This window comes from Pristiophorus japonicus, chromosome 6 (genome assembly GCF_044704955.1).
Source record: "Pristiophorus japonicus isolate sPriJap1 chromosome 6, sPriJap1.hap1, whole genome shotgun sequence".
Lineage (NCBI taxonomy): Eukaryota > Metazoa > Chordata > Chondrichthyes > Pristiophoridae > Pristiophorus > Pristiophorus japonicus.
Window position 1 is genome coordinate 128,323,207 of NC_091982.1, and position 22,353 is coordinate 128,345,559.

Consider the following 22,353-nt stretch of genomic DNA (forward strand, 5'->3'; position numbering starts at 1 on the left):
ACAGTGACCCAGCCCGTCTCCCCCTGCAAAACGGTGACCCAGCACGTTTCCCCTCCATGACACAGTGACCTCGCCCGTCTCCCCCTGCAAAACGGTGACCCAGCCCATCTCCCCCCATGACACGGTGACCCAGCTCGTCTCCCCCTGTGACATGGCGACCCAGCTCGCTCCCTCCGCGACACGGTAACCCAGCCCGTCTCCCCGTGCGAGGGTGAATCAGCCCATCTCCCCCCGCGACACGGTAACCCAGCCCGTCTCCCACAGCAAGGGTGACCCAGACCGTCTTCACCCGCAACACGATGACTCAGCCTGTCTCCCCCCGCGACACGGTGACTCAGCCAATCTCCCCCCGTGATACGGTGAGCAAGACCGTCTCCCCCCGCTAGTGTGATCCAGCCCCTCTCCCCCCGTGAGGGTGACCAAGCCCGTCTCCCCCCGTGACACGGTGACCCAGCCCGTCTTTCCCTGCGACATAGTGACTCAGCCCGTCTCCCCCCGCAACACGGTGACCCAGCCATCTCCCAATGTGACACGGTGACCCAGCCTGTCTCCTCCCGCGAGGGTGACTCAGCCTGTCGACCCCCACGACACAATGACCCAGCCCATCTCCACCCGCGACCCGGTGCCCCAGCCCGTCTCCCCTCGCGACACGGTGACCCATCCCGTCTCCCCCCGCGACACAGTGACCCAGCCCGTCTTCCCCCCGTGATGAGCTGACCCAGCTCGTCTTCCCCGTGACGCGGTGACTCAGCCCATCTCCCCCGCGACACGGTGACCATCCCGACTCCCCCCGCCACACGGTGAGCCAGCCCGTCTCCTCCCGTGACACGGTGACCCAGTCCGTCTCCCCCCGTGACACGGTGACCCAGCCCATCTTCCCTCGCGAGGGTGACCCAGCCCGTCTCTGCCGCGACACGGTGACCCAGCCCGTACCACCCGCCCCACGAGAGTGACCCAGCCCATCTCCTCCTGTCACATGGTGACCCAGTCCGTCTCCCCCCGCGACACGGTGACCGAGCCCATCACCCCCGTGACCCGGTCCGTCTGCCCTGTGAGGGTGACCCACTCCATCTCCCCCCGCGAGGATGACCCAGCCCGTCTCCCCCGGCCACACGGTGACCCAGCCCATCTCCCCCCACGACATGTTGACCCAGCCCATCTCCCCCCACGACACAGTGACCCAGCCTGTCACCCCCGCGACATGATGACCTAGCCCATGTCCCACGACATGGTGACCCAGCCCGTACCCACCACCCACGACGCAGTGACCTAGCTCATCTCCCCCCACGAGACAGTGACCCAGCCTGTCTTCCCCCAGCGAGGGTGACCCAGCCCGTCTCCCCCCCCATCGCGAGGGTGACCCAGCCCGTCTCCCCCGCGACACGGTGACCTAGCCCGTCTCCCCCCATGAGGGTGACCCAGCCAGTCTCCCCCACGACACGGTGACTCAGCCCGTCTCCTCCCGCGACCCGGTGACCCAGCCCGTCTCCCCCCGTGACACGGTGACCCAGTCCGTCTCCCCCCGTGCCATGGTGACCCAGCCCTTCTCCCCCCACGAGGGTTACCCAGCCCGTCTGCCCCCGCAACATGGTGAGCCAGCCCGTCTCCCCCCGCGACACGGAGACCCAGCCCGTCTCCCCCCACGACACGGTGACCCAGCCCGTCTCCTTCGCGAGCGTACCCAGCCCATCTCCTCTTGCAAGGGTGACTCAGTCCATCTCCCCCCACGAGGTTGAATCAGCCCGTCTCCCCTGCGACACGGTGACACAGCCCATCTCCCCCATGATGGTGACCCAGCCCGTCTCCCCCCGCGACGCGGTGACCCAGCCCGTCTCCTTCCGCGACCCGGTGACCCAGCCCGTCTCCCCCCGTGACACGGTGACCCAGTCCGTCTCCCCCCGTGCCATGGTGACCCAGCCCTTCTCCCCCCACGAGGGTTACCCAGCCCGTCTGCCCCTGCAACATGGTGAGCCAGCCCACCTCCCCCCGCGACACCGAGACCCAGCCCGTACCCCCCAGCGATGGTGACCCAGCCCGTCTCCCCCCACGACACGGTGACCCAGCCCGTAACCCCCCGATGAGAGTGACCCAGCCCATCTCCGCCCGCGACGCGGTGACCCAGCCCTTCTCCTCCCTCGACCCGGTGACCCAGCCCATCTCCCCCGCATGACACGGTGACCCAGCCCGTTTCCCTCCGCGACACGGAGACCCAGCCCGTAAACCCCCGCGACACGTTGAGCCAGCCCGTCTCCACCCGTCACACAGTGGCCCAGCCTGCCGTACCCCCGCAGCAGGCTGACCCAGCCCATCTCCCCCCTGCGACACGGTGACCCAGCCCCGCCCCCCCAGCCCATCTCATTTCACGACCCGGTGACCCAGCACATCTTCCCTCACGAGGGTGACCCAGCCCGGCTCTGCCTGACACACGGTGACCAAGCCCATCACCCCGCGAGGGTCACCCAGCCCGTCTCACCCACGACACGGGGACCCAGCAAGTCTTCGCCCGCGAGGGCGACCAAGCCCGTCTCCCCCTGCGACATGGTGACCCAGCCCGTCTCCCCACGCTATCCGGTGACCCAGCCCATCTCCCCCTGCGAGGGTGAGCCAGCCCATCTCCCCCCACGAGGGTGACCCAGCCAGTATCTCCCTGTGACATGGTGACCCAGCCTGTACCACCCCACCCCACGAGAATGACCCAGCTCGTCTCCCCCAATGACATGATTACCCAGACCATCTCCCCCATCGAGGGTGACCCAGTCCATCTCTTCCCGTGAAACGGTGAGCCAGCCCATCTCCCCCCGCAACACGGTGAGCCAGCCCGTCTCCTCCCGTGAGCCTACACAGCCTGTCTCCCCCTCCAAGGGTGACCCAGTCCATCTTCCCCCGCGAGCGTGTCCCAGCCCGGGTCAGCCTCACGACACGGTGACCCAGCCCGTCTTCCCCTGCGACATGGTGACCCAGCCCGTACACAACCGCGACACGGTGAGCCAGCCTATCTCCCCCCGCCACACGGTAACCCAACCCATCTCCACCTGTGAGGGTGACCCGGCCCGTTTCCCCCCCGCGACACGGTGACCCAGCCCGTTTCCTGCCGCAACACGGTGACCCAGCCCGTCTCCCCCCGAGACATGGTGACCCAGCATATCTCCCCCCGCGACACGGTGACCCAGCCCAACACCCCCTGCGATGGTGAACCAGCCCCTCTGCCCCGCGACACGATGACCTGGTCCGTCTCCCCCCGCGACACGGTGACCCAGCCTGTACCACCCCCGCGAGCGTGACACAGCCAGTCTCCCCCCCCACCCCGACACGGAGACCCAGTCCGTCTCCCCGGCGACATGGTGACCCAGCCAGTCTCCCCCTCCAAGGGTGACCCAGTCCATCTCCCCCCGCGAGCGTGTCCCAGCTCGTCTCCGCCTCACGACACAGTGACCCAGCCCGTCTCCCCCGGCGACACGGTGACCCAGCCCGTCTCCCCCCGCGACACGGTGACCCAGTCTGTCTCCCCCCCGCGACACGGCGGCCCAGCATGTCTTCCGTCGCGAGGGTGACCCAGCCCGACTCCCCCGCGAGGGTGACCAAGCCCGTCTCCCTGCATGACACGGTGACCCAGCCCGTCTCCCCTCGCCACACAGTGACCCAGCCTGTCTCCTCCTGCGAGGGTGACCCAGCCCATCACCCCCGAGACATGGTGACCGAGCCCATCTCCCCCCGTGAGGGAAAAGCCAGCCCGTCTCCCCCTGCGAGGGTGATCCAGCCCATCTCCCACTGTGACACGGTGACCCAGCCGGACTCTCCCCGCGAGAGTGACCCAGCTTGTCTCCCCCTCAAAGAGTGACCCAGCTTGTCTCCCCCTCAAAGGGTGACCCAGCCAGTCTCTCCCCGCGAGGGTGACCGAGCCTGTATTCCCTCCCCTGCGAGGGTGACTCAGCCTGTCTCCATCTGCGACACAGTGACCCAGTCCGTCTCCCCCCGCGACACGGTGACCCAGCCGGAGTGACCCAGCACGTCACCCCACGCTACATGGTAACCCATGACACGATGACTCAGACCGTCTCCCCCAGCGAGGGTGACCCAGCTCGTATCCCCCACCTCCCCTGCGAGGGTGACCCTGCTGGTCTCAAGCCACGACACGGTGACCCAACCCGTCTCCATCTACGATGGTGACCCAGCCCGTCTCCCCCGTGGCACGGTGACCCAGCCCGTCTCCCCCCCGCACACGGTGACACAGCCCGTCTCCCCCAGCGAGGGTAACCCAGCCCGTCTCCCCCCGTGACACGATGACCCAGCCAATCTCCCTCCGCGACACAGTGAGCAAGACCGTCTCCCCCGCTAATGTGACCCAGCTCGTCTCCACCCGTGACACGGTAACATGGTGACCCAGCCCGTCTTTCCATACGAGGGTGACCCAGCCCGTCTCCTCCTGCGACATGGTGATCCAGCCCATCCTCCCCCCACGAGGGTGACCCAACCCAGCTTCCCACGTGACACGGTGACCCAGCCCATCCTCCCCCCACGAGGGTGACCCAACCCAGCTCCCACCGCAAGGGTGACCCAGCCCTTCTCCCCACGTGACACGGTGAACCAGCCCGTCTCCCCCACGACACGGTGACGCAGACTGTGCCCCACCCACGACACGGTGACGCAGCCCTTCTCCCCCGCGACACGGTGACCCGACACGGTGACCCAGCCCGTCTCCCCCTGCGACACGGTGACCCAGCCCGTCTCCCCCTGCGACACGGTTACCTACCGGTCTCCCCCCTCGAGGGAAAAGCCAGCCCGTCTCCCCCTGCGACACGGTTACCTACCGGTCTCCCCCCTCGAGGGAAAAGCCAGCCCGTCTCCCCCTGCGAGGGTGACCCAGCCCGTCTCACCCAGTGACACGGTGATCCGGCCCATCTACCCCCGCGACACGATGAACTAGCCCGTCTCCCCCCATGACACGGTGACCCAGTCCGTACCCCCCAGCGAGGGTGACCCAGCCCGTCTCCTCCGACGCGGTGACCCAGCCCATCTTCCCCAGCAAGAGTGACCCAGCCCCTCTCCTCCCGCGACGCGGTGACCCAGCCCATCTCTCCCAGCAAGAGTGACCCAGCCCCTCTCCTCCCGCGACGCGGTGACCCAGCCCATCTCCCCCGGCAAGAGTGACCCAGCCCGTCCCCCCCCGCGACACGGTGACCCAGCCCATCTCCCCCCACGAGGGTGACCCAGCCCCGCTCCTCCCGCGACACGGTGACCCAGCCCGTCTCCCTCCACGACACGGTGAACCACCCCGTCTCTCCCCGCGACACGGTGACCCAGCCTGTCTCCCCCCCGCGAGGGTGACCCAGCCCCTCTCCTCCCGCGGCACGGTGACCCAGCCCGTCTGCCCCACGACACTGTGACCCAGCCCGTCACCCCCAGCGAGTGCACCCTGCCCGTTTCACCCTGCAAGGGTGACCCAGTCCTTCTCCCCAGGCGAGGGTGAATCAGCCTGTCTCCGCCGCGACACGGTAAACCAGCCTGTCTCCCCCCGCGAGGGTGACCCAGCCCCTCTCCTCCCGCGACACGGAGACCCAGCCCGTCTCCTCCGACGCGGTGACCCAGCCCATCTCCCCCAGCAAGAGTGACCCAGCCCGTCCCCCCCCCGCGACACGGTGACCCAACCCATCTACCCCAGCAAGAGTGACCCAGCCCCTCTCCTCCCGCGACACGGTGACCCAGCCCATCTCCCCCGGCAAGAGTGACCCAGCCTGTCTCCCCCCCGCGAGGGTGACCCAGCCCCTCTCCTCCCGCGGCACGGTGACCCAGCCCGTCTGCCCCACGACACTGTGACCCAGCCCGTCACCCCCAGCGAGTGTACCCTGCCCGTTTCACCATGCAAGGGTGACCCAGTCCATCTCTCGCGGCGACAGGGTGACACAGTCCGTACCCCCCAGCGAGGGTGACCCAGCCCATCTCCCCCCGCGACATGGTGACCCAGCCCGTCTCCCCCAGCAACTCGTTGAGCCAGCCCCTCTCCCCCCGTGACACAGTTACCTACCGGTCTCCCCCCTCGAGGGAAAAGCCAGCCCGTCTCCCCCAGCGAGGGTGACCCAGCCCGTCTCACCCAGTGTCCCAGTGATCCGGCCCATCGACCCCCGCGACACGATGACCCATGCCATCTCCATCCACGACACTGTGACCCAGCACGTCTCTCGCAGTGACACGGTGACACAGCCCGTAACCCCCAGCGAGGGTGACCCAGCCCGTCTCCCCCCATGACACAGTGGCCCAGCCTGTTGCACCCCCGTGACACGCTGACCCAGCCCTTCTCCCCCTGCAAGGGTGACCCAGTCCTTCTCCCCAGGTGAGGGTGAATCAGCCTGTCTCTCCCCACGACACGATGACCCAGCCCTTCCCCCCGCCCCTTGGTTGACCCAGCCCGTCTCCGCCCGCGACAAGGTGACGCAGCCCACCTCCCCCCGTGCGGGTGACCCAGTCCGTCTGCCTCCACGACATAATGGCGCAGCCCGTCTCCCCCCGCGACACGGTGACCCAGCCTGTCTCCCCCAGCGACACGGTGACCCACCCCATCTCCCCGTACGACATAGTGGCCCAGCCTGTTGCACCCCCGAAGCACGGTGTCCCAGCCCATCTCCCTGCTGACACGGTGACCCAGCCCGTCTCCCCCCGCGACACGGTGGCAGAGCCCGTCTCCGCCCGCGACACGGTGACCCAGCCCGTCTTCCCCGGCTGTGGTGAATCAGCCCATCTGGCCCCCCTCCGCGACACAGTGACCCAGCCCGTCTCCCCCCGAGACACGGTGACCCAGCCCGTTTCCCACCGCGACAAGGTGACCCAGCCCGTCTCCCCCTGCGACAAGGTGGCAGAGCCCGTCTCCTCCTGCGAGGGTGACCCAGCCCGTCTCCGCCCCTGCGACACGATGACCCAGCCCATCTCCCCTCGAGACACAGTGACCCAGCCCGTCTCCCCCTGCGACACGGTGCAGAGCCCGTCTCCGCCCCTGCGACACGGTGACCCAGCCCGTCTCCGCCCCTGCGACACGGTGACCCAGCCCATCTCCCCCCGAGAAACGGTGACCCAGCCCGTCTCCCCCCGCGGCACGTAGACCTAGCCCGTCTCCGCCCCTGCGACACAGTGACCCAGCCCTTCTCCCCAGGCTAGGGTGAATCAGCCGACTCTCCCCACGACACAGTGACCCAACCCGTCTCCCCCAGCGACACGGTGACCCAGCCCGTCTCCGCCCCTGCGACGCGGTGACCCAGCCCGTCTCCTCCCCGATGCAGTGACCCAGCCCTTCTCCCCAGGCAAGGGTGAATCAGCCGACTCTCCCCACGACACAGTGACGCAACCTGTCTCCCCCTACGAGAGTGACCCAGCCCGTCTCCCCCAGCGACACGGTGACCCAGCCCGTCTCCCCCCGCGACACGGTGACCCAGCCCATCTCCCCAGGTGAGGTTGATTCAGCCGACTCTCCCCACGACACGGTGACCCAGCCCGTCTCCCCCCGCGGCACATTGACCCAGCCCGTCTCCGCCCCTGCGACACGGTGACCCAGCCCGTCTCCGCCCCTGCGACACGGTGACCCAGCCCGTCTCCGCCCCTGCGATGCGGTGAACCAGCCCATCTCCCCCCGCGACGCGGTGACCCAGCCCGTCTCCACCCCTGCGACACGGTGACCCAGCCCGTCTCCGCCCCTGCGATGCGGTGAACCAGCCCATCTCCCCCCGCGACGCGGTGACCCGGCCCGTCTCCACCCCTGCGACACGGTGACCCAGCCCGTCTCCGCCCCTGCGATGCGGTGAACCAGCCCATCTCCCCCCGCGACGCGGTGACCCGGCCCGTCTCCACCCCTGCGACACGATGACCCAGCCCGTCTCCGCCCCTGCGACACGGTGACCCAGCCCGTCTCCGCCCCTGCGACACGGTGACCCAGCCCGTCTCCGCCCCTGCGACACGGTGACCCAGCCCGTCTCCTCCCCGATGCAGTGACCCAGCCCTTCTGCCAAGGCGAGGGTGATTCAGCCGACTCTCCCCGCGACACAGTGGCCCAGTCCATCTCGCCTTGCGAGGGTGACCCAGCCGGACTCCCCCGCGACATGGTGACCCAGACTGTCTCCCCCGCGACACGGTAACCCAGCCATCTTCCCCCGCAACATGGTGACCCAGCCAGTCTCCCCCTGCGACATGGTGACCTCGACCATCTCCCCCCCCGCGATGGTGAACCAGCTCATCACCCCCTCTGTGAGAGTGAATCAGCCCGTCACCCCACACGACACGGTGACCCAGCCTATTTGCCCCCCCGCGACATGATGACCCAGCCCATCTCCCGCCGCGAGGGTGACCCAGCCCGTACCCCGCAATGAGGGTGACACATCCGGTCTCCCCCCCGCGAGGGTATCCCAACCCGTCTCCCCCCCGCGACACGTTGACACAGCCCGTCTCCCCCCCGCAGCACGGTGACCCAGCCTGTCTCCCACAACGAGGGTGACCCAGCCTGTCTCTCTCCCCGCGCGACACGGTGACCCAGCCCGTCTTTCCCTACGAACGTGACCCAGCCCGTCTCCCAATGTGACACGGTGACCCAGCCCGTCTACCCCCGCGAGCGTACCCAGCCCGTCTCCCCCTGCGATGCGGTGACACAGCCCTTCTCCCTCCAGTGACACGGTGACCCAGCCCGTCTCCCCCCGCGACACAGTGACACAGCCCTTCTCCCTCCAGTGACACGGTGACCCAGCCCGTCTACCCCCGCGAGCGTACCCAGCCCGTCTCCCCCTGCGATGCGGTGACCCAGCCCGTCTCCTCCCGCGACCCGGTGACCCAGCCCGTCTCGTCTCATGACACGATGACCCAGCCCGTCACACCCCGCGACACAGATACCCAGCCCATCTCCCCCCGCGACACGGTGTCCCATCCCGTCTCCCCCCACCACACGGTGATCCAGCCCATCTCCCCCCGCGACACGGTGACCCAGACCGTCTCCCCTACCTCCACCGCGAGGGTGACCCTGCTGGTCTCACGCCACGACACGGTGACCCAGCTCGTGTCCCCTCGCGACACGTTGGCGCAGCCCGTCACCCTCCGCGACACGGTGACCCAGCCCGTCTCCCCCTGTGACACGGCGACCCAGCCCGTCTCCCCCTGTGACACGGCGACCCAGCCCGTCTCCCCCTGTGACACGGCGACCCAGCCCGTCTCCCCCCGCAACACGGTGGCACAGCTCGTCTCCCCCGGGACACGGTGACCCAGCCCGTCTCCTCCCCGATGCAGTGACCCAGCCCTTCTGCCAAGGCGAGGGTGATTCAGCCGACTCTCCCCGCGACACAGTGGCCCAGTCCATCTCGCCTTGCGAGGGTGACCCAGCCGGACTCCCCCGCGACATGGTGACCCAGACTGTCTCCCCAGGTGAGGTTGATTCAGCCGACTCTCCCCACGACACGGTGATCCAGCCCGTCTCCCCCCGCGGCACGTTGACCCAGCCCATCTCCGCCCCCGCATCACAGTGACCTAGCCCGTCTCCTCCCCGCGAGACGGTGACCCAGCCCATCTCCCCCCGCAACACGATGGCGCAGCCCGTCTCCCCCCGCGACACGGTGACCCAGCCCGTCTCCCCCCGAGACACGGTGACCCAGCCCATCTCCCCCCGCAACACGGTGACCCAGCCCGACTCCCCCCGCGAGCGTGACCAAGCCCGTCTTCCCCCCGCGACACGGTGACCCAGCCCGTCTCCTCCGCGAAACGGTGACCCAGCCCATACCACTCCCGCGAGCGTGACACAGCCAGTCTCCCCGCCGACACGGAGACCCAGTCCGTCGCCCCCCGCGACAAGGTTACCCAGCCCATCTCTCCACGCGACACGAAGACCCAGCCTGTCTCCCCCAGCGACACGGTGACCCACCCCATCTCCCCCCGCGAGCGTACCCAGCCCGTCTCCCCGTACGACATAGTGGCCCAGCCTGTTGCACCCCCGAAGCACGGTGTCCCAGCCCATCTCCCTGCTGACACGGTGACCCAGCCCGTCTCCCCCCGCGACAAGGTGACCCAACCCATCTGGCCCCCCTCCGCGACACAGTGACCCAGCCCGTCTCCCCCAGAGACACGGTGACCCAGCCCGTCTCCCCCTGCGACACGGTGGCAGAGCCCGTCTCCTCCTGCGAGGGTGACCCAGCCCGTCTCCGCCCCTGCGACACGATGACCCAGCCCATCTCCCCCCGAGACACGGTGACCCAGCCCGTCTCCCCCTGCGACACGGTGGCAGAGCCCGTCTCCGCCCCTGCGACACAGTGATCCAACCCGTCTCCCCCAGCGACACGGTGACCCAGCCCGTCTCCCCCCGCGACGCGGTGACCCAGCCCGTCTCCCCCCGCGACGCGGTGACCCAGCCCTTCTCCCCAGGCAAGGGTGAATCAGCCGACTCTCCCCACGACACAGTGACGCAACCTGTCTCCCCCTACGAGAGTGACCCAGCCCGTCTCCGCCCCTGCGACACGGTGACCCAGCCCATCTCCCCCCGAGACACGGTGACCCAGCCCGTCTTCCCCCATGAGGGTGACCACGCCCGTCTCCCCCCGCGACACGGTGACCCAGCCCGTCTCCTCCCGCGAGGGTAACTCAGCCCGTATCCCCCCGAAACACGGTGAACCAGCCCATCTCCCCCCACGACCTGGTGACCCAGCCCATCTCCCCCGGCGAGGGTGACCTAGCCCGTCTCCTCCCCATGAGGCTGACCCAGCCAATCTCGTGAATCAGCACGTCTCCCCCTGCGAAACGGTGACCCAACCCGTCACCTCCCGAGACATGATGACCTAGACCATCTCCCCCCGCGATGATGAACCAGCTCATCACCCCCCCCGTGAAGGTGAATCAGCCAGTCTGCCCCCCGCGACATGATGACCCAGCCCATCTCCCCCTGTGAGGGTGACCCAGCCCGTACCCCGCAGTGAGGGTGACCCAGCCCGTCTCCCCCCGCGAGTGTGACCCAGCCCGTCTCCCCCCGCGAAATGATGACCCTTACAGGGGAAGACAGCCTCACTGCCCCACACAATGTCAAAACTTTGCACTGCCCACCTAATGTGTACCAGGCCAGATGCCTCGTTGCTGGAGACACCCTAAAACCTCTCTTTAGCCTCCCCAGATATACCCCGCCCATCCAAGCGTCTCTCCTCCTCTAGCTCCCGACTCAGCCCGAGAACACCCACCGACACCTTCTAACTCTCCGCACATGGTCACAGGCCTTCAGCCTCAGAGTTACTCACAGCTCTTTGTCCCCCAATCCCACCATTGACACACCCACTGTGCGCTGCCATGCAGGCTGAGATACAGAGATTCACACCTCGCGACATCACTATCGACTCACTTACTGCAGACATGAAATTAGGGGTGCGTGCAATAAAGGTGCAGCAGTTATAATGGGTGACTTTAATATGCACATAGATTGGGTTAACCAAACTGGAAGCAATACGGTGGAGGAGGATTTCCTGGAGTGCATAAGGGATGGTTTTCTAGACCAATATGTCGAGGAACCAACTAGGGGGGAGGCCATCTTAGACTGGGTGTTATGTAATGAGAGAGGATTAATTAGCAATCTCGTTGTGCGAGGCCCCTTGGGGAAGAGTGACCATAATATGGTGGAATTCTGCATTGGGATGGAGAATGAAACAGTTAATTCAGAGACCATGGTCCAGAACTTAAAGAAGGCTAACTTTGAAGGTATGAGGCGTGAATTGGCTGGGATGGATTGGCGAATGATACTTAAGGGGTTGACTGTGGATGGGCAATGGCAGACATTTAGAGACCGCATGGATGAACTACAACAATTGTACATTCCTGTCTGGCATAAAAATAAAAAAGGGAAGGTGGCTCAACCGTGGCTATCAAGGGAAATCAGGGATAGTATTAAAGCCAAGGAAGTGGCATACAAATTGGCCAGAAATAGCAGCGAACCTGGGGACTGGGAGAAATTTAGAACTCAGCAGAGGAGGACAAAGGGTTTGATTAGGGCAGGGAAAATGGAGTATGAGAAGAAGCTTGCAGGGAACATTAAGACGGATTGCAAAAGTTTCTATAGATATGTAAAGAGAAAAAGGTTAGTAAAGACAAGCGTAGGTCCCCTGCAGTCAGAATCAGGGGAAGTCATAACGGGGAACAAAGAAATGGCGGACCAATTGAACAAGTACTTTGGTTCGGTATTCACTAAGGAGGACACGAACAACCTTCCGGTTATAAAAGGGGTCGGGGGGTCTAGTAAGGAGGAGGAACTGAGGGAAATCCTTATTAGCCGGGAAATTGTGTTGGGGAAATTGATGGGATTGAAGGCCGATAAATCCCCAGGGCCTGATGGACTGCATCCCAGAGTACTTAAGGAGGTGGCCTTGGAAATAGTGGATGCGTTGACAGTCATTTTCCAACATTCCATTGACTCTGGATCAGTTCCTATGGAGTGGAGGGTAGCCAATGTAACCCCACTTTTTAAAAAAGGAGGGAGAGAGAAAACAGGGAATTATAGACCGGTCAGCCTGACATCGGTAGTGGGTAAAATGATGGAATCAATTATTAAGGATGTCATAGCAGTGCATTTGGAAAGAGGTGACATGATAGGTCCAAGTCAGCATGGATTTGTGAAAGGGAAATCATGCTTGGCAAATCTTCTGGAATTTTTTGAGGATGTTTCCAGTAGAGTGGACAAGGGAGAACCAGTTGATGTGGTATATTTGGACTTTCAGAAGGCGTTCGACAAGGTCCCACACAAGAGATTGATGTGCAAAGTTAGAGCACATGGGATTGGGGGTAGTGTACTGACATGGATTGAGAACTGGTTGTCAGACAGGAAGCAAAGAGTAGGAGTAAATGGGTACTTTTCAGAATGGCAGGCAGTGACTAGTGGGGTACCGCAAGGTTCTGTGCTGGGGCCCCAGCTGTTTACACTGTACATTAATGATTTAGATGAGGGGATTAAATGTAGTATCTCCAAATTTGCGGATGACACTAAGTTGGGTGGCAGTGTGAGCTGCGAGGAGGATGCTGTGAGGCTGCAGAGCGACTTGGATAGGTTAGGTGAGTGGGCAAATGCATGGCAGATGAAGTATAATGTGGATAAATGTGAGGTTATCCACTTTGGTGGTAAAAACAGAGAGACAGACTATTATCTGAATGGTGACAGATTAGGAAAAGGGGAGGTGCAAAGAGACCTGGGTGTCATGGTACATCAGTCATTGAAGGTTGGCATGCAGGTGCAGCAGGTGGTTAAGAAAGCAAATGGCATGTTGGCCTTCATAGCGAGGGGATTTGAGTACAGGGGCAGGGAGGTGTTGCTACACTTGTACAGGGCATTGGTGAGGCCACACCTGGAGTATTGTGTACAGTTTTGGTCTCCTAAACTGAGGAAGGACATTCTTGCTATTGAGGGAGTGCAGCGAAGGTTCACCAGACTGATTCCCGGGATGGCGGGACTGACCTATCAAGAAAGACTGGATCAACTGGGCTTGTATTCACTGGAGTTCAGAAGAATGAGAGGGGACCTCATAGAAACATTTAAAATTCTGACGGGGTTAGACAGGTTAGATGCAGGAAGAATGTTCCCAATGTTGGGGAAGTCCAGAACCAGAGGTCACAGTCTAAGGATAAGGGGTAAGCCATTTAGGACCGAGATGCGGAGGAACTTCTTCACCCAGAGAGTGGTGAACCTGTGGAATTCTCTACCACAGAAAGTTGTTGAGGCCAATTCACTAAATATATTCAAAAAGGAGTTAGATGAGGTCCTTACTACTTGGGGGATCAAGGGGTATGGCGAGAAAGCAGGAATGGGGTACTGAAGTTGAATGTTCAGCCATGAACTCATTGAATGGCGGTGCAGGCTAGAAGGGCCGAATGGCCTACTCCTGCACCTATTTTCTATGTTTCTATGACACGTGTGGCCTACAGAGCCACTGACACCTTCTTGTTTTGGTCATTGCAGGCCAAGCTCACCCACAACAGACCTCCAGACCTCACCGCGGTCGCGGAGCGAGTATCCGCCCACAATGGGCCCCCGCTCGGCAGTGATGGTCTATGAATGAGATGGGCGTTTCTGTGAGAGCCCTGACCCATGAGCCCACGTGCCTTACAACATGTCGCTCCACAATAACCATGCCCCCTCCTTCTAGCCTTCCTGCCCCCACACTTGTGTAGCTTTGTGCTTGCAGGCAATGAGCCAGATGAGCTGCAGCCATCTTCGTCACATGAAGGGAGAGCATGAGGAGGCTGTGGAGATGAGTGTGGGCACAGAGTGGGACCAGTCCTCCGTGCTAGTGAGTGGCGAGCGCAGCTTGGTGGAGGAGACCACGTTCCTGGGGAACACGCAGCGCGAGGGGAAGCTCGGGGGCCAGCTCTCCAGAGGGTAAGTCGGCCCAGGAGCCCTGCTTAGATACAGGCTGATGAGGACCTGGATTTGGAGGCTATGTCCATGGAGATGCACCGTGAGATGATGGGTGCATTGGGGAGGGTGCCGCAGAGCATGGGCGCACTTGCTGTGAGTGTGGCGGAGGCCGCCTCCAGCATCGCCCGTGCCTCTCAGCAGCCCACTGAGCCCATCCTCGGTCGGCTAAACCGGGAAGCGGTCTCAATGAGCGACAGTGGGGGCCCAGAGGTGATGGCCCGTGCCATGGTTGATGTGGCAGCAGCCATGACCTCACAGGTTGAAGCAATGCAAGGTCTTCGTGATATAATGAGGACACTGGTTGCTGGCATGCACACTCAGACTGCAGTGTTTCAGGCACAGGCTGCCCTAATGTAGACTCAGAGCGATGCCATGCAAGTAGTGACTGCCGCCATCCTCTCTCTCATCCCCACAGTCGGACAGCGAACAGACGGTGCGGCAGCAGCTCAGCAAACTGTGGGGGCACATACTGCTCCTGATCCTCTGGCTCTGTCCCGGACAACTGGCAGTGTGCCGCTGGAAATGGAAGGTGTTGTCCTTCCTCATCATGACAGCATTCCAGCTCCCGCCGCTGCCCCTCTGCCTCTGCACCCGACACGGCCTGCACCCCCAGCCATCCCACACTGCTGCCCATCCTGAGGGGGTGCAGTCAGCAGCCGGGCCTTCCATGGCCACAGCTAGTCCACGGCATTCTCCCAGGCCTGACTCCCTCAGACATACAGCAGCCCTCGAGCAGCCTTGCTGCAGGCACTGAGGCCACATTGAGGAGGAGCAGTAGGCGTGGGAGGGGGGCGAGGCAGCAGGCTGGCAAATGCTAGCGCGAGGCGCACTGAGCAAAGGTGTCCCCACGGGGCCTCTGTACATGTGTTCTGGATGATAAAGATGTTTTGTGCTCCAGCATTCGTTATTTCCTGGTGTGGAGTTCGTGGGGTTGTTTGAGGGATATAATAAATAAAATGTTACTTTGACCGTCTCCTTCAGCCTCTAGTGTCTGAGGTGGATTATGAGGGAGATGTGGCATAACGGACACAATGCACGCTCATTATTAGCCGCGTCCCTCAACTCTCTCCACTTGAGCCACTGCCGAATAGCCCTGGGCCCGACAACATTGGCACCTGCCTCCTCCGTGGTTGCTGGTCCTCGACATGTCGCTGGGTGTTCGGGGCGTCAGCTTGCTCCTGGTCCTCCCCTTCCCCCTCCTCATCGTCATCCTCCTCCCCTCCCCTCCTCCTCCCACTCCTTCCCCTCCTCATCCACCGCCTCCTTCCCCTCCCCTCCTTGTCTTCCCCCTCCCCACCCTCCCCCACTCCCCTCTCCTCCTCCCCTCTCCGCCTCCTCCTCATCTTCCTCCTCCTCCCCATCTTCCTCACCCTCCTCCTCCTCCCCCATCCTCATACCCCTCGCCCTCCCCTCCCCCTCCCCCTCCGACTACTCCCCGCTTCTCCCTCCTCCTCCCGTCCCCCCTCCCCCCGTCCCCCCTCCCCCCCTCCTCCTCCTCCCGTCCCCCCTCCCCCCCCTCCTCCTCCTCCCCCCCCTCCTCCTCCTCCCTCCCGTCCCCCTACACCCCTCCTCCCCCCCCCCCTCCTCCCTCCTCCTCCCCCTCCTTCCTCCTCCTGAGGTGGGCCTGCAATCCCCACTGGCAAGGCCTGGACCCTAATGATGACCAAGTTGTGCAGCACACCACAATGAATTCAGAGACCTGTTGCAGGGAGTATTGAAGGCTACCTCCAGAGTGATCCAGGTATCGGAATCGAGTGAAGGAGCTCCGAGTAGAGTGCCTGCTTTGGAAGCCTTGTGTCTGGCATGCGGACAATGTGGCCTGCCCAGCAGAGCTGATCGAGTGTGGTCAGTGCTTCAATGCTGGGGATGTTGGCCTGATCAAGGACACTAACGTTGGTGCGTCTGTCCTCCCAGGGTATTTGTGGGATCTTGTGGAGATATCGTTGGTGATATTTTTCCAGCGACTTGAGATGTCTACTGTACATGGTCCATGTCTCTGAGCCATACAGGAGGGCGGGTATTACTACAGCCCTGTAGACCATGAGCTTGGTGGTAGGTTTGAGGGACTGATCTTCGAACACTCTTTTCCTCAGGCGGCCGAAGGCTGCACTGGAGGCGGTGTTGGATCTCGTCATCAATGCCTGCTCTTGTTGATAGGAGGCTCCTGAGATAGAGGAAGTGGTGCACGTTGTCCAAGGCCGCACCATGGATCTTGGTGACTGGGGGGCAGTGCTGTGCGGCGAGGACAGGCTGGTGGAGCTATACCACTCACAATAATGACCATTCTGGCTGCTAACAGGCAATAGACAACCCAATTTCCACCAGCTGCATGTCATTGTCCCACTCCCTCTCCGAGCATTTAATATGCCACCTGGTCTAATCCCACTCCATTGCTCACTCCCAAAGCCTGTATTATCCCACCCAGTCTAATCCCATTATCCTCTTTATCCCCCATATCCTTTAATGTCCCACCCCGTCTAATCACATGATCCTACTCACAATCCATACACCTTAATCTTGCACCCAGTCTAACCCTACGCTCTTGCTCAATCCCGAACCTTTTAACACATCAACCTGTCCAATCCCACTCTCCAGCTCACTCTCCATAACTTTAATATCCCGCACAGTCGAATCCCACTCTCCTGTGCATTTCCCATACCCTATAATATCCCCCACCCCGACCCCGACCCCCAGACTGATCGCACTCCGCTGCTCGGTCCACATACCAGTTAATATCTCACCCAATCTAATTCCCCTCTCCTCCTCATTCTCCATATCCTTTAATGGAGCAGATTTTGCGATTGCCGGCGTACCTACACAGTACGCTGTCGGCTTCCGAATAGGAAGTCACCCCTTGGCGAACTTGCTCTTTGTCGCTGTGTATTCAAGGGCAACGTAATGGCCCACGGATCCCAGAGGTGCAGCGTGTGAGGAAGCGTAGCTGGGACTCCGTGAGTCTGGTGCCCCAATCAGTGGAAGCAGGAAGTTTGCTCTTGGCAACTATGTGGGAGCCAGCATCGGGCTTTACAGTTAATTGCTGAATGGGATATGATAACTGGTACACAGGGAACAAAGTTACAGTGTTAAGTTGGACATGGTAACTAATACAAGGAGCGTGCAGATCATATCTGAGCCGCTGAATGCACGCACACAATAGGCAATCAATCACAACAGTATGCTGACTTTAAAAACTTTACTGTCAGCAAATAAGATATAAATCTATAGTTAGGTTTAAAATTTCATTCTTTATTTGTGGTTCAGTATGGGTTAAATTCAGATTGCCCGACACAAAAAACTGGCGTAATAACCGCATCAAGCTTCAACATCAGGATTTCAATAAAATGTGTAGATAAAATAAACTAGAAATGTAACTGTTATGTCAGCTAAATAAGCTAAATACATGCCGAATGACAGTTTGTATCTTTTGAGGTATGCCTTATGCCTGTTTGCATAAACTGTAACCTTTTCAGGCACAATTACCGGGGAGTTGGTGGGTGATTAGCCCAAGTCTGCATGGGGGAAATCCCCGAGAGTACGCTGTCATACCCATGGGGGAATCCCCGAGAGTCCGCTGTCATACCCATGGGGGAATCCCCGAGAGTATGCTGTCATACCCATCGCAAATTCTGGCCAATATCCCACCCAGTCTAATCCCAATCTTCCACTCACATCCCATATCCATTAATACCCTACCCAGTCTAATCCCACTCTCCTGCTCACACCCCATATCCCTTCATATTCCACGCAGTCTAATCCCACTCCATTACTTACACCAAATATCCTTTAATCTCGCACACAGTGTAAACTCCTTCTCCTGCTCACTCCCCATACCCTTTAATACCCCACCCCGTGTAAACTCCTTCTCCTGCTCACTCCCCATACCCTTTAATCTTGCAGCCAGTGTAAACTCCTTCTCCTGCTCACTCCCCATACCTTTAATACCCCACCCTGTGTAAACTCCTTCTCACCCCCCATACCCTTTAATACCCACCCAGTGCAATGCCATGCTCCTGCTCATACCCAATAGTCCTTACTATCCCACCCAGTCTAATCACTCCCAAGTGGTTTGATTGTTGTCCTTTTGAAGCTACTATCTGTATGGGATGGTCCCGGGGTCAGGTTCACCCCTGACCAACTTGAGTGGTTCGAATCGCTCCCAATCTCTTGGGTTCTAGACTCTGGGTTTATTTGGGGGGAGGGGGGGGGGGGGGTGGGGTGACAAAATGCAAAGGACACTGGTTTGATGCAAAAGAACTTTGTTTTTATTACAGACAAGAAAATACAATGTCAAACTTTTAATCACTCTAATAAAGAACAATACATTACACATTCAAAGGGGGTTACAGTAAAAATTACACCTCCCACCTCCCAATACCAAATCCTAGCTAGGTTAGACTCCAGGGCAGGCAGGGACTATGCTTACCAATCCTTTCTGGTCAGTTAGCGGTAGTTCGCGATTTCGGGGTTCGCTGGATTCTGTAGGTTCTGCTTGCCGTACCCCGAACGTCGGAGAAGACTTACTGCGCAATCTTCAGTTGGGTTGAGTCCGCTGATGCGGTAAGGCACGTTTTGTATCTATGGGGTAAGTACCCGGTTTTCTTCGTTAGAAATAGGTTCAAAGTCTCTTTAGGTAATGTTTTCACCTGTTGGTAGTCAGGACTTAGATTGTAGAGTGGAAACTTTGGATTTTTCGGTTTCTTCCTGTCGGAGTTTTGTTTCGAGTTTGGTCGCTCGTGGTGGTTTTTCGTTAGTACCATGTTGGCTGTGGTCGGTTGCTCGGTGACGGTGATATTCTTCCTTCCTTCAGGATTTCAGGACTTCGAGGCTGGAGAAGTTAGTTTACAACTGTTGCGTTGGTTTTTCTCTCTGTCTTGATGACATCAGCGTGGTCTCAGTTGTATGGCAAAGTGTGTCATACCCTCTGTTAAAACAGGGGGCCAGTTATACGGTTTGAGTTGTTCTAATCTTCGTGCCAAATCAGCTCAGAATTCTTTGTTAAATTTGGTGGGTTTGACTTTTCTTTGTAATATTTTGGCGGGCTCATTAAAAATTAATATGTCTTGGGTGGGTTGCATTTCCAAATCTATTTCCTGATGGAAATATTAGCTTGGTAAACACAGTGTCCTTTTGTGCTTGGTTTTTTCGCATACAGGCTGTAGTGGGCCCTTTGTTCTTATTCATGTTGAAGATGGCTTTTCTCAGTTTGGTTTGATGGCTGGCCATCCCTGAGTTATTGTTGTAATGTAAATGTCTCTTGTAGAGAAGGGTTTTTGAATGTCCATTCCTCCAGACAAGTTAACGTAGTCCCAACACCCAGACAGTTCTAATGATCAAGTGGACTTCCTTTGTTCCCTAGGCACACACACAGGCTTGAATTTGTCTTAGAAAAGTCAAAAATTCGATTAAAGTCCGTAGTTTCTTCCATAAGCACTTTAGGATTTCAAACTTTTTGGTCGATAGTCCCAAATTAAATTTCCTTTCAAATGAGCCCAAACACCGGGCTGGGGTGGGGAGAGGGGGGTGCTTCTTGTGAATTTTGCACCCCCTTAAGTCCTCTCTGTGACACTCTTGAGTGTCAATCAAGGTAAGCAAAATTCCTGCTCCCGAGAGTCAACCTTCGCTGCATTTATACGAGCTAAACATTATCCTGCATCCCCCATTGAAATGCAATGCAATATACAGGCGAATACAGTCATTACAATTCGGTTATAGCATAGAGGGGATATGATGTCCCTCTTTTACTTGGTTTTCACAGTAAAATAACGATATGCAGTCAAACACAACTTTAAGTTCAGTAAAAATAAAGGTACATATCCAAACACATTTAAGTAACACTCTTACAACACTCGCGATGTTGCGGTTTACAGCAGGTAAAATCAAACACAAATTAAACATGGTAGTATGGTGTCACCCCTCCCTGCGTGATTCCCAAGTTTGGCCAGGGAGCGCGTCGCACCTTTTGGTGCCTGATCTGACGGCCTCTGTGTTTCACTCGGCAAGTGAGACACTATAAGTAAAGAATAATCGCGAGTTGACAGATAACTAAAGTGTGGGAAGTGATTCTGATCCAGACTGGGACTTCGATATTTCTGAAAAGGTTCCACCAAGGCGGAAGGGTGATCTCAAGAATCCTTTTCCCTATCTCAATGGTTTTCTGTTCTAGAGTGTAGAAGTGTTTTTGTGAGATAATTACAGTTTTTAGCAGAGTGGTAAGATGTTTGGGTAGAGGGGGAATTGCATAGCCAAAATGTATAACATAATCCTCAGGTTTGTAATGTTTTCCTTCACAGTGAAGTGGACAATGGAGGGTTCAGGAATGGGGACAATCTGTTCCTGGGCCACTTGAACTGATGCCTCAGGTTTGAAGCAAAAACTGCTGTCACTTACCGGACACCAGAAGTGTCCATGCTGGTAGAGGGGCACACTGGTGGTGACACAATATGTCCCACCCCCTATGTGTGCTCCCTGTGGAGGGACATGGTCTTGTGCCATTACTTCCATGATGCAGTTAATAGGCTGTGTACCAGCAGCTTTAAACCCACACTGTGACTTAGAATGGGCATTCAAGTACTGGGGACACAGTATTACGTGTGCACCCCGGCTCCGGCACCCGGAGAGGTCAGTACCCATTACAGCATGCTCCCACTTTATGACATAGGGTGGGACCGCTGCGAAACGAATGTGTGCACCTCCCTGAATAACTCCAATGTTCTCCACCCGGTATACTGGTGCGGGTCGGGCTGTCCCACCCATGGCCGGCATCCTTAGTACGATTCCCATAATGGTGTGGTTAGAATTCCCACAGTCTACTGGGACAGGGTAGGCTTCAGAGGCTAGGCAGAGCTGGCATGGGCTTAGTGAATTACTGTATGGGTGGAGGGCTGCGAGGTGCTTGTTCCTGATCCAAGAGGGGACTACACCTTGTCCTAAATCCTCCAGGTTGTTGCGGCCCTCGCCCAACAACCATGCCCCATATAGTACGCACACCTCGTTCTGTGCAGCCTGGTCAGAAGCGTTTCTATCCTCCTATATAAGTGCAATCACTGTCTGTGCTTGTTTTTCCAGCTCAGCCACTATTTCCTTTAAATGGAGAGTCAAAGCCTGGTCCTCGTGTAGTTCTGAACCTATTACTGTCTTCTCTTGTTTCAGGATTTTTCTCAATTGGTTCTTTAAACCCTTTATCTGTGTTTGTAGTGCTATGTCATCTAGGCTATTTATTACAGAGGATCCTGTATTGTAGGCCGTGAAAATGTCGTTTATGATTTCCCTTCTAGGTCTCCCCGAGCTCATGGTGTCCCTAGCGTTTACGGTGTATAGGTCTGCTTTGTCTGCATTTCCAAAGTCTAACTCATAACATTTCTTCAACATGTCTCTAAGTAGGGCCTGGTATAGCAGCTCTGTTTCCTTCGGGAACCATGCAGGTAGGTGTACCTCGGTAAGGTTTAATATTACTGAAGCTACTGCATAATGTACCCCCTGGTATAACACCTTTTCGGTCGGTATCAATACTAATCCGTTCCCAGGTCCCTTGGTGGTAGGACACCTTTCTATCACTGTGCGTATTGGCGGGGTTGTGGGCAGGGGTTTCTTAATGTGTGCTCTTAGTTCGGTGGTGTTAATTGGGAGTGGGGAGTGTGGGACCACGTACCCGTGTAGGCTAGAATCCCACCCCATCCCTTCCCCTTCATCTTGCCATTGCCTGCGATATGCCTGCGGGACAAATACTCTCTGATCCCCACATGCAAACGTAAATTCGTTGTTCGGATTCCCACCATTTTCCCAACACACTGTTACTCCTCCCCATTTCCCCGTGATGGTTCGGTACATATCATTACAGAGTCTTTCCCAGTCCGATTCCTGGTCCCATGCGTCCTTGCTGAGTTTTCTGAGCCACCATCATCTTCCCAGGGGAATGTTTCTTTTGCAAGTCAAACACACACGCTTTCCTTCTGTAACAC